Source organism: Oryx dammah, unplaced genomic scaffold (genome assembly GCF_014754425.2).
Source record: "Oryx dammah isolate SB20612 unplaced genomic scaffold, SCBI_Odam_1.1 HiC_scaffold_3, whole genome shotgun sequence".
NCBI classification, from domain to species: domain Eukaryota; kingdom Metazoa; phylum Chordata; class Mammalia; order Artiodactyla; family Bovidae; genus Oryx; species Oryx dammah.
Genome location: NW_024070187.1, coordinates 109,345,767 through 109,361,894, shown reverse-complemented (window position 1 = coordinate 109,361,894; position 16,128 = coordinate 109,345,767). Strand labels below are relative to the sequence as shown.

Genomic DNA, 16,128 nt, shown 5'->3' with positions numbered 1-16,128 from the left:
ATTTTAATCAGACCAGGAATGGATTGTTGTAGCTGAGCCCAGTAGCTGGTCCTAGAAGGGACCTGAAATGATTTGAAGGGAAGATGCTTTGGGCAATGGCATCTCAGACGCTGATGGAGATGCTGAAACATACATGGCCATCGTTGGGGCATGTCTACGGAGAAGCATGTGGTCAGAGTTGAGGTTATGATGGAGAGAGGGTGGAGACATTTTAAAGATGTGCTCAGAAGAAAGGATATTAATATTTCCTCAATGGTGAAGGATCCTCTTGCCAGGGCAGGAGACCCAGGAGATGTGAATTTGATCCCTGGGTTAGGAAGAACCTCTGGAGAAGATAATGGCAACCTGCTCCAGTATTCTTGCCTGAAAAGTCCCATGGACAGAGGAGACTGGTGGGCTACAGTTCATGGGGTCACAAAGAGTCAGACATGACTGAGTGACTAAACAACAGCAAAAACAACAAGCCAGACCATGGTGCTCAAAGGAAGGATAAATGAAAACTAAAACTGATCCAGACAGGGGGAAGAGGCAGTGTGAAGGTCCTATGGCAGAGCATAGCTGGTATCTTTGAGAAACATCAAGCAATATAGTTGTGGTACCTGATGAATAATGATAACACGATGATGAGTGCCTATTCAAGGCTTGGGACTAGAGTCATCAGGATAACAAGGGAATGTGGGTTATAATAGAAAACTCCAGGGGCTTCCCTGGTGGCTCAGACAGTGAGGAACCTACCTGCAATGCAATCCCTAGGTCAGGAAGATCCCCCTGAAGAAGGGACTGGCTACTCACTCCAGTGTTCTTGCCTGGAGAATTCTGGAGACAAAGGAACCTGGCAGGCTACAGTTGCAAAGAGTCAGACAGCACTGAGTCACTAACACACACACACACACACATAGTGGGATCACCTTGTAATTGTCCTTCATTTAAAAGTCAAAAGCCTCGTGGTACATGGTCTACATGTACCTACCTTGTCCACTTTCCTTACCTCTCTGACCTCATTTTCTTCTACTCTCCTTCCCATTCCCCCAGCTTCAACCACAAACTGTATTGCTTGATGTTTCTCGAAGATACCAGCTATGCTCTGCCATAGGACCTTCACACTGCCTCTTTTCCTGTCTGGATCTCTCTTCTCTAGGACGCCTACACGTCTCATCTCCTCATCTGCTTCTGTCTTTGCTCAGATGCTTCCCTTTCATTAAACCTATCTCCTTATCTAACATCACAAACCATCTCCTACTCCCTGACCTGCCTCATGCTGCTCTAATATTTCTCTTGTCCATTGTTATCATCATTATTAGATTATTCTTAAATATTCTTATTTTATTATTAGCAATAGATTATTATATGAAATATTTTATTAAAATTTTTATTTATAAAAAATTTTAAATATCTCTTTCTGATAGAATGCAAACTCCATGAGGGCAAGGATCTTTTCCTTAGCCACTGATGTCTAGAATAGTGCTTGGCACACACACACACACCAAAAAAAACTTAAGTTGGGGCAGAGGAGAGAGGTGTGATTTTTCTGTGGAAGAAAAACGGGAGGAATTATAGAATATGAGAATATTACAAAAGGAAGAGGAAAGAGAGGACTTAAAGAAATATTCCTGGAGTCTGTGGGTTCCTTTCGCAGTGTTTGAGAAATACAGATAAAGGACTTAAGTTGTTTTAATTGTGTATAGTCTAGAGTTTTAAAAATATTTATTTCTTTGTATAGCTAAAACATGCACATTCATAAAATTCAAAAAAAAGAGATGTGCAATAAAAAGGAAATCTCTTCTCCCCCACTGTCTCCCAGACATCCAGGTTCCCTCTCTAGAGGCAATTCCTGTTGCTTGTGACTTCTATGTCCTGCCCCTTATAAAAGTACTGTATGCAAATTCTTGCAACTTTTTTTCACCTAGCTTGGAGATCTTTCCATATCAGTATATAGATAAGGCTGCCTCAGTCTTTTTTTAGTGGGTATAGAATATCCATCATAAAGGTGTATTATATTTAACAGGTCACCTACTGATAAATATTTGGGATATTTTTATCCTTGTGCTATTACAAACAATAGTGCAATGGATATTTATATATATATTGCTTTGCATGTGGTTTATAACATGAGCAGCAATAGCTTTTCCTAGTTTGTTTTTTCACTTCATTTGTGTAGTTTTAAAAATCTATTTATTGTTTCCATGTCCTGGCTATTATAAACAGTGCTGCGATGAACATTGGGGTACATGTGTTTCTTTCAATTCTGGTTTCCTCTGTGTGTATGCCCAACAGTGGGATTGCTGGGTCATAAGGCATTTCTATTTGCAATTTTTTAAGGAATCTCCACACTGTTCTCCATAGTGGCTGTACTAGTTTGCATTCCCACCAACAGTGTAGGAGGGTTCCCTTCTCTCCACACCCTCTCCAGCATTTATTGCTTGCAGATTTTTGGATCGCAGACATTCTGACTGGTGTGAAGTGGTACCTCATTGTGGTTTTGATTTGCATTTCTCTAATAATGAGTGATGTTGAGCATCTTTTCATGTGTTTGTTAGCCATCCGTATGTCTTCTTTGGAGAAATGTCTATTTAGTTCTTTGGCCCATTTTTTGATTGGGTCGTTTATTTTTCTGGAATTGAGCTGCAGGAGTTGCTTGTATATTTTTGAGATTAGTTGTTTGTCAGTTGCTTCATTTGCTATTATTTTCTCCCATTCGGAAGGCTGTCTTTTCAGTTTGCTTATGTTTTCCTTTGTTGTGCAGAAGCTTTTAATTTTAATTAGATCCCATTTGTTTATTTTTGCTTTTATTTCCAGAATTCTGGGAGGTGGATCGTAGAGGATCCTGCTGTGGTTTATGTCAGAGAGTGTTTTGCCTATGTTCTCCTCTAAGAGTTTTATAGTTTCTGGTCTTACATTTAGATCTTTAATCCATTTTGAGTTTATCTTTGTGTGCGGTGTTAGAAAGTGATCTAGCTTCATTCTTTTACAAGTGGTTGACCAGTTTTCCCAGCACCACTTGTTAAAGAGATTGTCTTTACTCCATTGTATATTCTTGCCTCCTTTGTCAAAGATAAGGTGTCCATATGTTTCAGTAGATGAATGGATAAGAAAGCTGTGGTACATATACACAATGGAGTATTACTCAGGCATTAAAAAGAATACATTTGAATCAGTTCTGATGAGATGGATGAAACTGGAGCCAATTATACAGAGTGAAGTGAGCCAGAAAGAAAAACACCAATACAGTATACTAACACATATATATGGAATTTAGGAAGATGGCAATGATGACCCTGTATGCAGGACAGCAAAAAAGACACAGATGTGTATAGCGGACTTTTGGACTCAGAGGGAGAGGGAGAGGGTGTGATGATTTGAGAGAATGGCATTGAAACATGTATAATAACATGTAAGAATCGAAATGCCAGTCTATGTCTGATGCAGGATATGACACGCTTGGGGCTGACGCGCGGGGATGACCCAGAGAGATGTTGTGGGGAGGGGGGTGGGAGGGGGGTTCATGTTTGGGAACGCATGTACACCTGTGGTGGATTCATGTCAATCTATGCCAAAACCAATACAGAATTGTAAAGTAAAAATTAAAAATAAATAAATAAATTAAAAAAAAATAATAAAAAAAATAAAAAAAAAATAAATAAAAATCTATTTATTGTGAAAGTATTTTTTTGAAGTTTAATTTCTTATGCTTAGAAGGCCATTCCCATTTTAAGATAACATAATTCTTGAATAATTCTTCTTTTCTTTTAGCTTTTTGTTTCATTTATGTATGTAAAAATTTTAGTTGCTCAGTTGTGTCCAACTTTTTGCGACCTCACGGACTGTAGCCCACCAGGCTCCCACCAGAACTTCCCAGGGAAGGATACTGGAGTGTGTTGTCATTTCCTTCATCTTTGTTTCATTTTTCATGTTTAAAATTTGAGTTACTGGAAATTTTTCTGATAAAAAGTGTGAGGTAGGGTCGTACCATTATATTTTCAACACTTTGTATTAAATGATCCATCCTTCACCCATTGGTTTGCAGTGAATTTGGTTATTTTGGATGAGAATAAACTATGTGAGTCATGACTCTATACACATTACAATATTTTCAAAGTTTTTTGAGGTTTAATGTGAGCATCATAAAACTGATCAATTTAAAACATACAATTCAATGTACACTACAATCTACTTCAGAACATTTTCAAAACTATAAAAGGAAACCTTATACACATTAGCACTCACTCCTCATACAAAATATCCTGAAAGATTGCATTGAATTATGTAAATTTATGTAGAATTTGTGTTAAAATGTATTTTTTCCCACTATTGTGCTCCTTTGGAGTTATAAAGTTAAAGGTCTGGAACTATTGTTAATTTGAACAGATCTGTCCTGGGTATTAATTGTAAATGACTCTCTATGCAATTTTTCTGTAAGGATTACAAAGTAACAGAACTTTAATTCTTTTAAACATATATTTTAAAAATTACTCTGTGGTACTGTAGATTTGAAAACTTTCATGTCAATGTGCATTTTGAATCTGTAATGTAGGAATGTAGTATGCAGTGTTTTACAAATCTTCTTGGTCATAGAACCCTTTGTTTTTGTTAAACTAACTATATAAAATACTTGGAAAGACACTGGATAAATTAGAGCAAAGGTTCAACTTTTGGAACATCTGTCCACAGTTGGAGATCTTTCTGTAAATAGCATGGTTTTCCTTTATTGTAAAATAAAATAAACGCACGCATACATGGTCAACTAATACTTGATAAGGGAGCCAAGAATACTCACAAGGCAAAATGTAGTCTCTTCAATAATAAACGATGTTGGAAAAACTAGATATTCTCACACCCCCCCCCAAAAAAAAAGAAACTGGAATCCTGTCTCACATCACTCAAAAAAATAACTCAAAATGGGTTAAAGACTTAAATGTAAGGCTGAACATCATAAAACCTCTGGAAGAACACATAGGAAAAAAGCACAGTAACATTGGTCTTGGCAACAGTTTTGGGGATATAGTACCAAAAGCATAAGCAACAACAGCCAAAATAAACAAATGGGACTACATCAAATTAAAAAGTTTCTGCACAGCAAAAGAAATGACAAACAAAATGAAGAGGCAAATATGGGAGAGAAAATATTTGCCAATCATGTATCTGATAAGGGGTTAATATCCAAAATACACAATGAGCTCGTATAATTCAATAGTAAAAACCAAATAATCCAATTAAAAATGGGCAAAGGATCTGAATAGGCAGTTTTTTTTTTTCCCCAAAGAAGACATATGAATGGACAGCAGATACATGAAAGATGCTCAACGTCACCAGTCATCAGGAAAATGCAGATCAGAAACACATCGAGCTATCACATCTATCAGAATGATTGTAATCGAAAAGAGAAAACAAGGGATGAGAACCTTGATGAGAATATGAACTTGTATAGCCATTAGAAGAGACAGTATGGAGATTCCTCCAGAAATTAAAATGAGAACTACCATATGACTCAGCAAGCTCACTTTTGGGCTACATATATGAAGGAAATGAAAATCATTACCTTGAAGAGATATCTGAATTCCTACAAAAAGTCTAATTCAAAAAGTATATCCACTCCAGCATTCCTAGCAGTATCATTCACACTAGCCAAGACATGGAAGCCACCTTAGTTTCCATTGACAGACGAATGGATAAGGGAAATATATGAATGAAGAAAGGAAATATACAGAATATACAGTGTAATATTATTCAGCCACAAAAAAGGAAACTCTGCCATTTGCGACCACATGGAGAGCCTGGGGGCTCAAGTGCACACAGCCCTAAAACCAGCCCAGGTAGGTAGGATGTGAACCAAGCTCTTTTGTCTCTGAACACTTGGGTTTCTTCCTGACCTCATGTGAGGGAAACCGTAGCACAACTTCATGGCAAAGGGCTCGATTACTAATTCAATTTGAAAATGTGCTTTGCCTGGAAGTCATTAGGATAGGTAAGCATGGCTGCCAAAGCGAGACGCATCCTTGGCTTACAGGGGAAGGGATTTCACAACAGTGGGCTGTGTCCTCCTCTGGGCTGTGAGCAGGACAGGACGGGAACTGAGGTGCTTACACTCTAGTGCCTTCTGTCTGTGCTTCCTCAGCTCTGCCTTGGGGGCCTGGGTTTTCCTTCTCAGACTGACTACTTCTGTTGACCATGAAGCCCCTCCCTCTCCTGTCTCTACTCCACCCTCCATGATCGCTCAGCCACATGGTGTGATGGCTATTGGATTTTCTCCACCAGAATGTAAACTCCATCACTGACACTTAGGGCAAAGACTAATCTACCGCAGAGGCTCAACAAGGGTTGAGTGGAGGAAAAGAGTTAATCGATATTTATTCTTATCAACAGCTTCTGATTCATAAAGCTCTGGCTGCTTTATATAAAAGGCAATGATGCCACAGCAATAATCAGTGTTGACATTTGTCAAACAGTTTGTTGTCTGTTTGACACGTGAAGCCTGTCTTCCCAAAGACCCTCTCCTGGTAGGTCAGATAGGGAACCCCTGTGCAGAGAAGTCAGGTGACTTGTCTGCAGTCACAAAGCTAGCGCTACACCAGGAATTTGAACCCAGGTCTTCAGTTTCATGGGTTCTTCTCCCAGAGCTATTTGATTCATAAACTTAAAAGCTACCCAAATGAAACAAGATGTTGCAGCTGCCATCTGCCAAGATTCTAAAAAAAGAGTAAACACCATACCTTGCTCTGGGGTGGGGGTTGCTCCAGAATTCTAAATCCACAATAGACTGAGGATCTTTCATGAGAGCTCAGAGAAAATCTTGCTTTGGTACCAGACAGAAAAACAGATCCAAGTTCTCAGAGATTTTCAAATAGTTGTGCTAAAAATAATTCTCTCCTTTGGTCCCAGAGAGACAGAGGCACTGGAAGTCATTCATCGGGTGAGGCTCAGTCAGGGCCAGTTGAAACCACGGTTTTGTTTGATATTAAACCTGGGAGCGCCGTCTTCTCTCGCCCGTTAAGTGTAGAGGCGCCTCCATCTCTTGTGTGTCGTGGCCTCGTTTTCAGATTTGTTTACTTAATTTTTTCCCCTCTTCATTTGTTTTCCACCGAGTGGATGTTTCAGGAAAGAAATTACTCACTGACTGGAAATTAGTTGTTAACTTAGAACAGTTATGTCCTATTTGAGCATTTTCAATGTAGAATCTTCAGACTCTGGACTTGGGCTTGTGTCTCCTGGGATAGCAAGGGGAGTGGTCCCTAGTCTGAGTAAATACGGCAGGAAAATGGTCCCTCATTCTACACGCTGCAAAGTGAAAGAGGGGGACGAATCCTGTACTGCTGTTTTCTTTGTTCTCTGCTGAATGGATAAACGATTGGGTATTTTTAGAAGATGAATAGGTCTTTGTCCCTGTAGAGAACTGATTGCAACGACTCAAAAGGCAGATGGTTCTCGAAACCCTACGACGATTCATTGTCACTGCAATTAGTTTCCTTTAGGTACGAACTTCACGTATCTTCTCAGCAAAAGTAGTATGTAATTTATGATGGCATTTATAGAAAATAAGTCGCCGAAAAATTTTGTGTTTTATCTTGCTTTCCCCACTATACTTTTCGAGCTACTTAGAATGCAAATTGGGAGAAGTACTTCCGGTTGGGGAAGTGGGCACAAGTCACAAATTTGACCAAGAAGACTGGTGGACTCCTTACTCTGAAAAGGTTTATTTTGCTTTGGCTGTCTGTTCTCCTACATTTGGGTTAATTGCTCAGTGGGTAAAGAATCTGCCTGCAATGCAGGAGACACAGGAGATATGGGTTCAATCCCCAGGTTGGAAAGATCCCCCGGAGAAGGGAATGGCAACCTGCTCCAGTATTTTTGCCTGGAGAATCCCATGGACAGAGGAGCCTGACAGGCTAAGGTCTTTGAGGTCTCAAAGAGTCGGACATGACTGAGTGACTAAGCAAACATGTGCATCCACCATCACCCTGCAATCGGAAAAAAATAGTCTTTTGAATTTGTTGGCTGCAAAATCTGAGTGCTAACATAGGGTCACAATACCAATGCCTTGAGCACAGACATGAGGCAGAGTTTTTGTTAATCAGAGAGAATCCCTGGGTTTATTTTTCTCATCCTCAAAATAAGATGGTTGTGTTTGATTATTCCTAAGTTTTCTCATAGTTTTTAAAATTGTTTCATCTCATGATTAATAAGGTGGAACTTAAAAACTGATGTCAGCATCAGCATACATGCAGGTAGAGATACAGGTTGCTTGGAAGGAGATACTTGTTATTGAGAGAAGTCCCTCAGGTGACCCTGTTAGTACATAAAGGGATGACTTAATAGTGGCTTCATGAAGACTCGCCTCTCAGGGACCCTTGGAAGGAGAGGGGTTGAGATTGTTTACTTAAAGCCTCCATGGCCTTCAGGAAAGGAAGGAATCAAGGGCCCAGTTCCTTCTCTCCATGAGGCAAATTTAAAGAGTAGTCATGGACAACAGGGTTGGCCCAATCTGAAGTCTGCTGTGAAGAAGGGACACTGTGGACCAGAGGATGCAACTGAGCTGGTGGTATGTGGGAATCTGAGCCAAAAAGCCGAAAGGATTTGTAGTTGGCTGTCTTTGGAAGAATACGTGGATGAGGCTGACTGTTCATCTGTCTTCAGTCATTCTGTCATGGCAGCTCTTCTTTAGGAAACAGTGGTTGAACACACTGTGAATTAAGAGGGTCGTTATATTGAAGCCTGGTGAGTGAGTAATAATGTCAGCTAGAACATCTCCTGCAAATGGACAAGCATCCACTGGACTCTGCACAGAGTGAGGCAGTTTGGTAGAAGCTAAAACAACAAGGCAAGTGGATCATCAGAGGTTTTGTTTCTCACTTTCTGCCTGAGTTAGAAGTAGAAATGACCCCATTCAAACCAGGAAAGCCCCTAGACTTCTTAAATTGTTCACGGAGGGAGAGGATTTAGATCTTGACTAGTGTGTGTGTGAACTTAGTCACTCAGTCGTGTCCCACTCTTTGCGACCCCATGGACTGCAGTCCACTGTGGCCCGCCAGGTTCCTCTGTCCATGGGGACGCTCCAGGCAAGAATACTGGAGTGGGCTGCCATGCCCTTCTCCAGGGGATTGTCCTGACCCAAGGATCGAACTGGGGACTCACGCATTGTAGGCAGATTCTGTATCAGCTGAGCTACCTGGGAAGTCCCTTGACTAGTCTGCCTACTAATAAAAGCAAACGGAAACCTGAAAAGCAATTGGAAGAAAAAAATGGCATGACTATATTTGAACTTGAATCGGCACATAGATCTAGAGGCTGAATGTTTTCATTAGTTCACTCCTAGGGTCACACCACAAAACAACTCACTGTCATATGTAAGAAAGTCCTGACTATCTGAACTTAAAGGAATCTCCCCACACTCCCCTCCGAGGCCTTCTAAAAGCCTGGACTGGAATTTCAGTCCTTATAATCTTAATTACCAGAATGCCAGCCTGTGGATATGTATATATACATTTGTGTACAAGTGATGATTTTATTTCTATTGAACTATAGTTGATTTACAATGTTGTACTGGCTTCTGGTATACAGCAAATTGACTCAGTTATACATATATTTTCCTTTATAGTTTCTGACAAGATACTGAATATAGTTCCCTGTGCTAAACAGTAAGATCTTGTTGCCCATTTATTAAAACATTTTATGTGAAGTGGTTGTTGTTTTTCAGTTGCTAAGTCGTATCTGACTCTTTGTGACCCCATGTACTACAGCACACCAGGCTCCTTTGTCCTCCACTATCTCCTGGAGGTTCCTCAAATTCATGTCCATTGAGTTGGTGATGCTATCCAACCATCTCATCCTCTGCCGCCTCCCCCCCCCTTTTTTTTTCTGTTTTTAACTTTCCCACGAGTTTTTTTTCAAAATCTTCCAATGAGTCAGTTCTTCACATCAGGTGGCCAAAGTATTGGAGTTTCAGTTTTAGCATCAGTCTTTCCAATGAATATTCAGAGTTGATTTCCTTTAGGATTGACTGGTTTGATCTCCTTGCAGTCCAAGGGACTCTCAAGAGTCTTTTCTAGCACCACAATTAGAAAGAATCAATTCTTTGGCACTCAGCCTTCTTTATGGTCCAACTCTCATATCTGTATATGAACACTGGAAAAACCATAGCTTTGACTATAAGGACATTTGTTGGCAAAGTGATGTTTCTGCTTTTTAATATGTTGTCTATGTTTTCACAGCCTTCCTGTCAAGGAGAAAGCATCTTTTAATTTCATGGCTGCAGTCACCATCCACAGTGATTTTGGAGCCCAAGAAAAGAAAATCTGTCACTGCTTCCATTTTCTCCTCTTCTATTTGCCACGAAGTGATGGGACTGGATGCCATGATCTTTTATGCGTATTGAGCTTCAAGCCAGCTTTCACTCTCCTCTTTCACCCTCATCAAAAGGCTGTTTAGGTCTTCTTCACTTTTTGCCGTTAGAGTGGTATTATCTGCATATCTGAGACTGATGCTATTTCTCCCGGCAGTCTTGATTCCAGCTTGTGATTCATCCAGCAAGGCATTTCACACGATGTACTCTGCATAAAATGAGTACATGTCTCTTACATCTCTTCCAACGGCAGTTGGGTTCTTTACCATTCGCACCACCTAGAAAGCCTCATGTAAAAGAGCATGTATCTGCTAATCCCAAACTCCTAATTATTCCCTCCCTTCCCTTTCCCCCTTGATAACCGTAAGTTTGTTTTTTATATCTATGAGTTTGTTTCTATTTTTTGCCTGTTTCTGTTTTGTAAATAAGTTCATTTATATCTTTTTTTTAATTTAAAAAAAAATTTAAGTAAGTGCTCTCCTATGATATTTGTCTTTCTCTGATTTACTTAATATGATAATTTCTAGGTCCATCCATGGTGCTACCAATGGCATTATTTCCTTCATTTTTAATGGCTGAGTAATAGTCCATTGTATATATGCACCACATCTTTATCCATTCATCAGTTGATTGGCACTTGAGTTGCTTCCATGTTTTGGTTATTGTTTATAATAACAATATAATGTTGCTATGAACAGTGGGGTGCATGTAAGTGATGATTTCTTAAAGGGCTTTTCTCATTTGCTTCTCTTTCTGTTGACACCGCCTCTGCCAAATAGCTTAGAAATGGATGAATTTGTTGACTACTAGAGAGATAGATGTGTTCTTATTTTTCTGTTTCAGCTTGGCCACGTTTTGATACAATTTATGGATGGCTTCACTGACTCGATGGACATGAGTTTGAGTGAACTCCAGGAGTTGATGATGGACAGGGAGGCGTGGCATGCTGTGATTCATGGGGTCCCAAACAGTCGAACACGACCGAGTGATCGAACTGAACTGAACTGAACTGATGTGTGTTCATATTTGCTTTTCGGTAGCATTCATAATTTACTTAAATTCCCTATAGTGTTTGATGGCAAGGTTTCTTATATTATTAAAATCACAGTATTTTTTTCATTCTGCAATATGTGATTTTTTCTTCATTATTTTTCATTTCAGATAACTTTTTATAATCTGTTTTCCTGGATTTATGCTTCTTCACAGAGAGAACAATTCTTTGAAATAATCTCCTAGTGTTCAGACCTTGACGGAATTAAAGCTTGTTATTGCCTATTTCACTCAGCTATTTTCACTCTAATTTTAGAGACAGAGGCAAAAAAATGATGGGTAGAAAAATATGCTGAGGGGAATATGGTTGTTGTTGTTTAGTTGCTAAGTTGTGTTTGACTGTTTGTGACCCCCATGGACAATAGCCCACCAGGCTCCTCTGTCCATTGGATTTTCCTGGCAAGAATACTGGAGTGAGTTGCCAGGAATCTGCAGAGGATCTTCTTGATCCAGGGATTGAACCCAGGCTTCCTGCAAGTCTCCTGCATTGACAGGCGGATTCTTTACTGATGAGCCACGGAGGAGAGAGTGACTAAGGGTAAGAAGTGGGTTCTATTTTCACCTGCCACGCATGCTCAGGCCAAGGTCTTATTCTGTCTTTCAAAGGCAGATTTTTTTTTTTTCCCTTTCAGCTTGTGATTTTTTTTTTCCTGTGGCTTAACTCACTTTTCAACTGAATTCAGTTAAATCTAGACCAGTCCAATCAATGTTCATGCAGCATTTCACAGAGTGCTGGTGAAACAGCTCTCAAGAAAATGGCTCAGATTGGTAGTTTTGTCAATTTCCTTGGTGTAAATACTCCCATCAGAGCCAGTTTCCAGCTACCAACCTGATTTACTGAAAGCAAAGCTGTGAAGAATTGCCCATTGCTTGCTGGTCTCAGCTAATTCAGCACAACACTGAGAATACGTACATACATACATATATATATGTCGATTCCAGGTACTAGAATTATTTTAAAAAGAAGATCCTAGCTTATGTCCTAGATCTTCCCTTGTGGCTCAGCAGGTAAAGACTCTGCCTGCAATGTGGAGACCTGGGTTTGATCCCTGGGTAGGGAAGATCCCCTGGAGATCCTCTGCAGAAGAGAAAGGCTACCCACTCCAGTATTCTGGCCTGGAGAATTCCATGGACTGTATAGTGCATGGGGTTGCAAAGAGTTGGACATAGCAGAACGACTTTCAGTTTCTCAGCTTATGTGCGAAGACATTACATCATTTTCTCCTTTAATCCTTACCCTAACCTCTTTTTTAAAAAAATATTTATTCGTTTATTTTTGGCTATACTGGATTTTTGGGGCTGTGTACGGGCTTTTCTCTAGCTGCGGTGCACGGGCGTCTCATCGCAGTGGCTTCTCTTGTTGCTTCCATAATTGTGATGCAGGGGCTTAGTTACCCCACATCACGTTGGATCTTCCAGGACCAGAGATCGAACTAGTGTCCCCTGCATTGGCAGGCAGATTCTTAGCCACTGAACCACTGGGGAAGTTCACCATAACCTCTTAAGGCGATTCATTTTATCATCCTTCTTTGGAAGATGAGGAATTTAGGCAGGCTGACCCACCGTGGGCCCACGTAACCCTTTTGCCATGTGCCCTAAGGGCTCACTGACTCTACAAGACCAGGTTCCTGCATCCACACGCTCAGCTGGCAGTCTGTGTCTTACACACCTGACTCTCCTGACCCCTCTTCTCTTCCCCACAGCTCTAGGTTCGGGTGGGAATCTTGTGCTTTTAGCCTCAGTGCCTTGCTTTTGTCACTTTCTCTGGCTTGCAAGTCCCTCTAGCCATGTCTGTCCAATGTCCTTTTCTTCACCTCCTCGCTTTTGTCCTCCGTACACATCACATTCCCCAGAGAGCCTCCCTGATGCTCTCAGCAGGTGCAGCCTTTCCTTCCCTTGAACCCTCTTACCATATTGTTTAGATTTCTCTTATGCTTCTTAACTCATGGGTTCTTAACTGGATCTATTGCATCTGCACACCAGTAGATTGGGTGGAGGTACTTAACTTTTTTTCAAAGACTGTACGGGCAATTCTGAAAGCCTCAGTGGCCAGGTATCGGGAATCTTTCCCTTATCTACTTCTGCACAACTGATGCCTCCTCTGTTAGTCTTTTCAAGCCAGGGAATGTTAGTGATATAAATCTGATCTGGTCTTCTCACTCTTTCATCCTGTTTTTTTTTTTAAATTCATCACCTTATCACATATTTATTGAGCTCCTATCATATGCCAGATAGTGAGTGTTTGATCTTGGTATTCAATGGCGAGCAAACATGGAGTCTTTGGAAACAAAAAGTCTAGAGGGAAAGACAGACATTCATCGAACAATCACAAGACTGTGTTGAACAGATGTTAACTGGGAATTTCCATCCTCTTGGAGTCTCAGTTGAGGACTCAGGGCAGAGAATAATGGGCAATCTGTGCCCACACATTCACTTAAGACTTGCCAAAACCCAGTTGGATCTGATACTAGCCATCTCCCACTTTTACCACTTTTTATAAGAGAAAACTAGAAATTCAAACCGAATGAATAGTTGAAGCAAGTCATCAAGGTAGAGAGGTATTAGTTGATAAGGGAATGCCCTCTCCCTTCCCTTTGTATGTGGGAGGGGAGGGAGGAATAATACTGTCCAGTTTCTAACCTGGTGGCATGGTCCTCAAGACATCACTGAGAGTGTCAGAGGTGACTGAAAGAAAGAAATCATCTTGTTCTCCTAGTGGATGTGTACTGAGATTGAACCTGAAAGCCATTCAGCTCTTATGGGATCAGAGAAATCTGAGGGAGCTTCACCCACCCCCAGTGTTTGAAACTAGGGAATTCTGAAGGCAGAAGGCTACTGGGATAAAAGAGAGCAGGGTAGAAGCAGCTATTAAAAAGGCAAGGATGTATGCATTTCCCTAGAGATACAAGGTAATAAGGATGGCAGCTGGAACTGGACCACTTCGGTGGGACCTCTTGAGCCAGGATGGTGTCCTCCTGGGATGAGGAGGCCAAGAAGAAGCCATGTAGTGTATCACCAAGTGCAGAAGCTGAGGCTGGTGTGGGGACAACTCAGGGCATCCTTCCAGAAGTCTATCACCCATTGTTGTTGTTGATCAGTCCCGAAGGCCTGTCTGTCTCTTTGTGACCCCAGCAAAGAGTCTGCACTGCAGCATGCCAGGCTCCTCTATCCTTAACTATCTCCTGGAGTTTGCTCAAATTCATGTCCACTGAGTCTGTGATGCTATCACCCATATCAGAAACCTATATACTACTGATACTATGTATAAAATAGATAACTAATGAGAACCTACTGTGTAGCACAGGGATCTCTACTCAAGCTCTGTGGTGACCTAAGTGGGAAAGAAATCCAAAAAAGAGGGGGTGGATGTATATGTATATATAAGGCTGAGTCATTTTCTTGTACAGGAGAAGCTAACACACTGTAAAGCAGTTATATGACAAGAAAATTAATTAAAAAATAAAACAAAACCCATTGGAAGGACTGATGTTTAAGTGGGAGCGCCAATACTTTGGCCACATGATGAGAAGAACTGATTCATTGGAAAAGACCCTGATGTTGGGAAAGATTGAAGGCAAAAGGAGAAGAGGGTGGCAGAGGATGAGATGGTTAGATAGCATCCCCGATTCAGTGAACATGAACTTGAGCAAACTCTGGGAGATAGTGAAGGACAGGGAAGCCTGGCATGCTGCAGTGTATAGGCTCACAAATAGTTGGACATGACTTAGCAACCGAACAACAAAAACTCCTCTGCATAGACAGCATCGCCGATCACCAGGACCTGGTTCCTGAGTTCCTGACTGGAGAAGACACAGCAGTATTTTTCATACACATAAACACCTATTATTATGGATAACTGAGAATTAACATAAAGATATTATCCCAGATCATAATACTTGATTCTCACCTTTCTGCCCCAAACGTTGCTTCTTATATTTTAAGTCATAAGAAAATTTGTAAAAATTACAGAAAATATTGAACTTACAGAAAAGTAAGAGATCGAATGGAAAATGACTTGCAGCTCACCCACCACTCCAGCTCAATGGTTCCCAGGGGGAATCTTATTTCATCAACACCCCTAACTCACTGGTCCCCCACCCCTGCATTTGGTATGTTTGGAAGCAAATGCCACATATCATATTATCTAACTATTTCAGGAAAACCTAGGAATTTTTGTCATCTTGGATAATAACAGAGTGATTGACACCATGCAGCCTTGTCAGCCCTGGAGACCTTTTAACAACAACCAAAAAAAAAGGCATTCTTTAGGCAATTCAAAAATGTCTTAAAAGCACTTTATGCACAAACTATTAGACTGTGCACTAAAAGTTCCGAAATATAATTTTATGCAGCTGTCAGGCTTTCTCAGTGAAGTTTTCAGAGTTCACGGGGAGCTCTCTGATGACTTGTTACAGAAATTCCAAGAAGGTTTGAGCTCTTTAAAGGCCTGTCTGTGGGCCAGTGGGTTTTGGGAAAGAACACAGTTCAGGGCTGGCCTTTGGTCCTGCTGCACGTGCAGGAGAGGTTAGGCTGCTGCCAGCTGCTCTGGGTCTTGGCTTTTGCTAATGTAACCTGTCATGCCGTCCGAAGATTGTTTAGGAAACGCAAGAGAACTAGCACCGTCCTTAAAATGTTAGGGAGTCCTGGGATCTTGGGATGCGAAGGCCAACAGAGTGGTGTGCATTGCCTCGGGAATTTAATCAGAGTTGGCAGGCACAGAATGGAGCCTGTCAGCCTTGGGGAAG

General features: G+C 40.9%; 1 protein-coding gene across 3 annotated transcripts in view; it reads right to left on the bottom strand.

Moving 5' to 3' along the window:
• The window catches only part of C1QTNF7 (C1q and TNF related 7), a 135,619-nt gene that overhangs the window by 11,511 nt on the left and 107,980 nt on the right, over positions 1-16,128 (bottom strand). The window contains exon 1 of one of the 3 annotated variants that reach the window (XM_040237541.1): positions 6,708-7,173. The exons of the other annotated variants lie outside the window; for them this stretch is intronic. The gene's annotated coding sequence lies outside the window, so the exon portion shown is untranslated. Of the gene's footprint in view, positions 1-6,707; positions 7,174-16,128 lie in introns of those variants that run through there. 3 annotated transcript variants of the gene reach the window in all.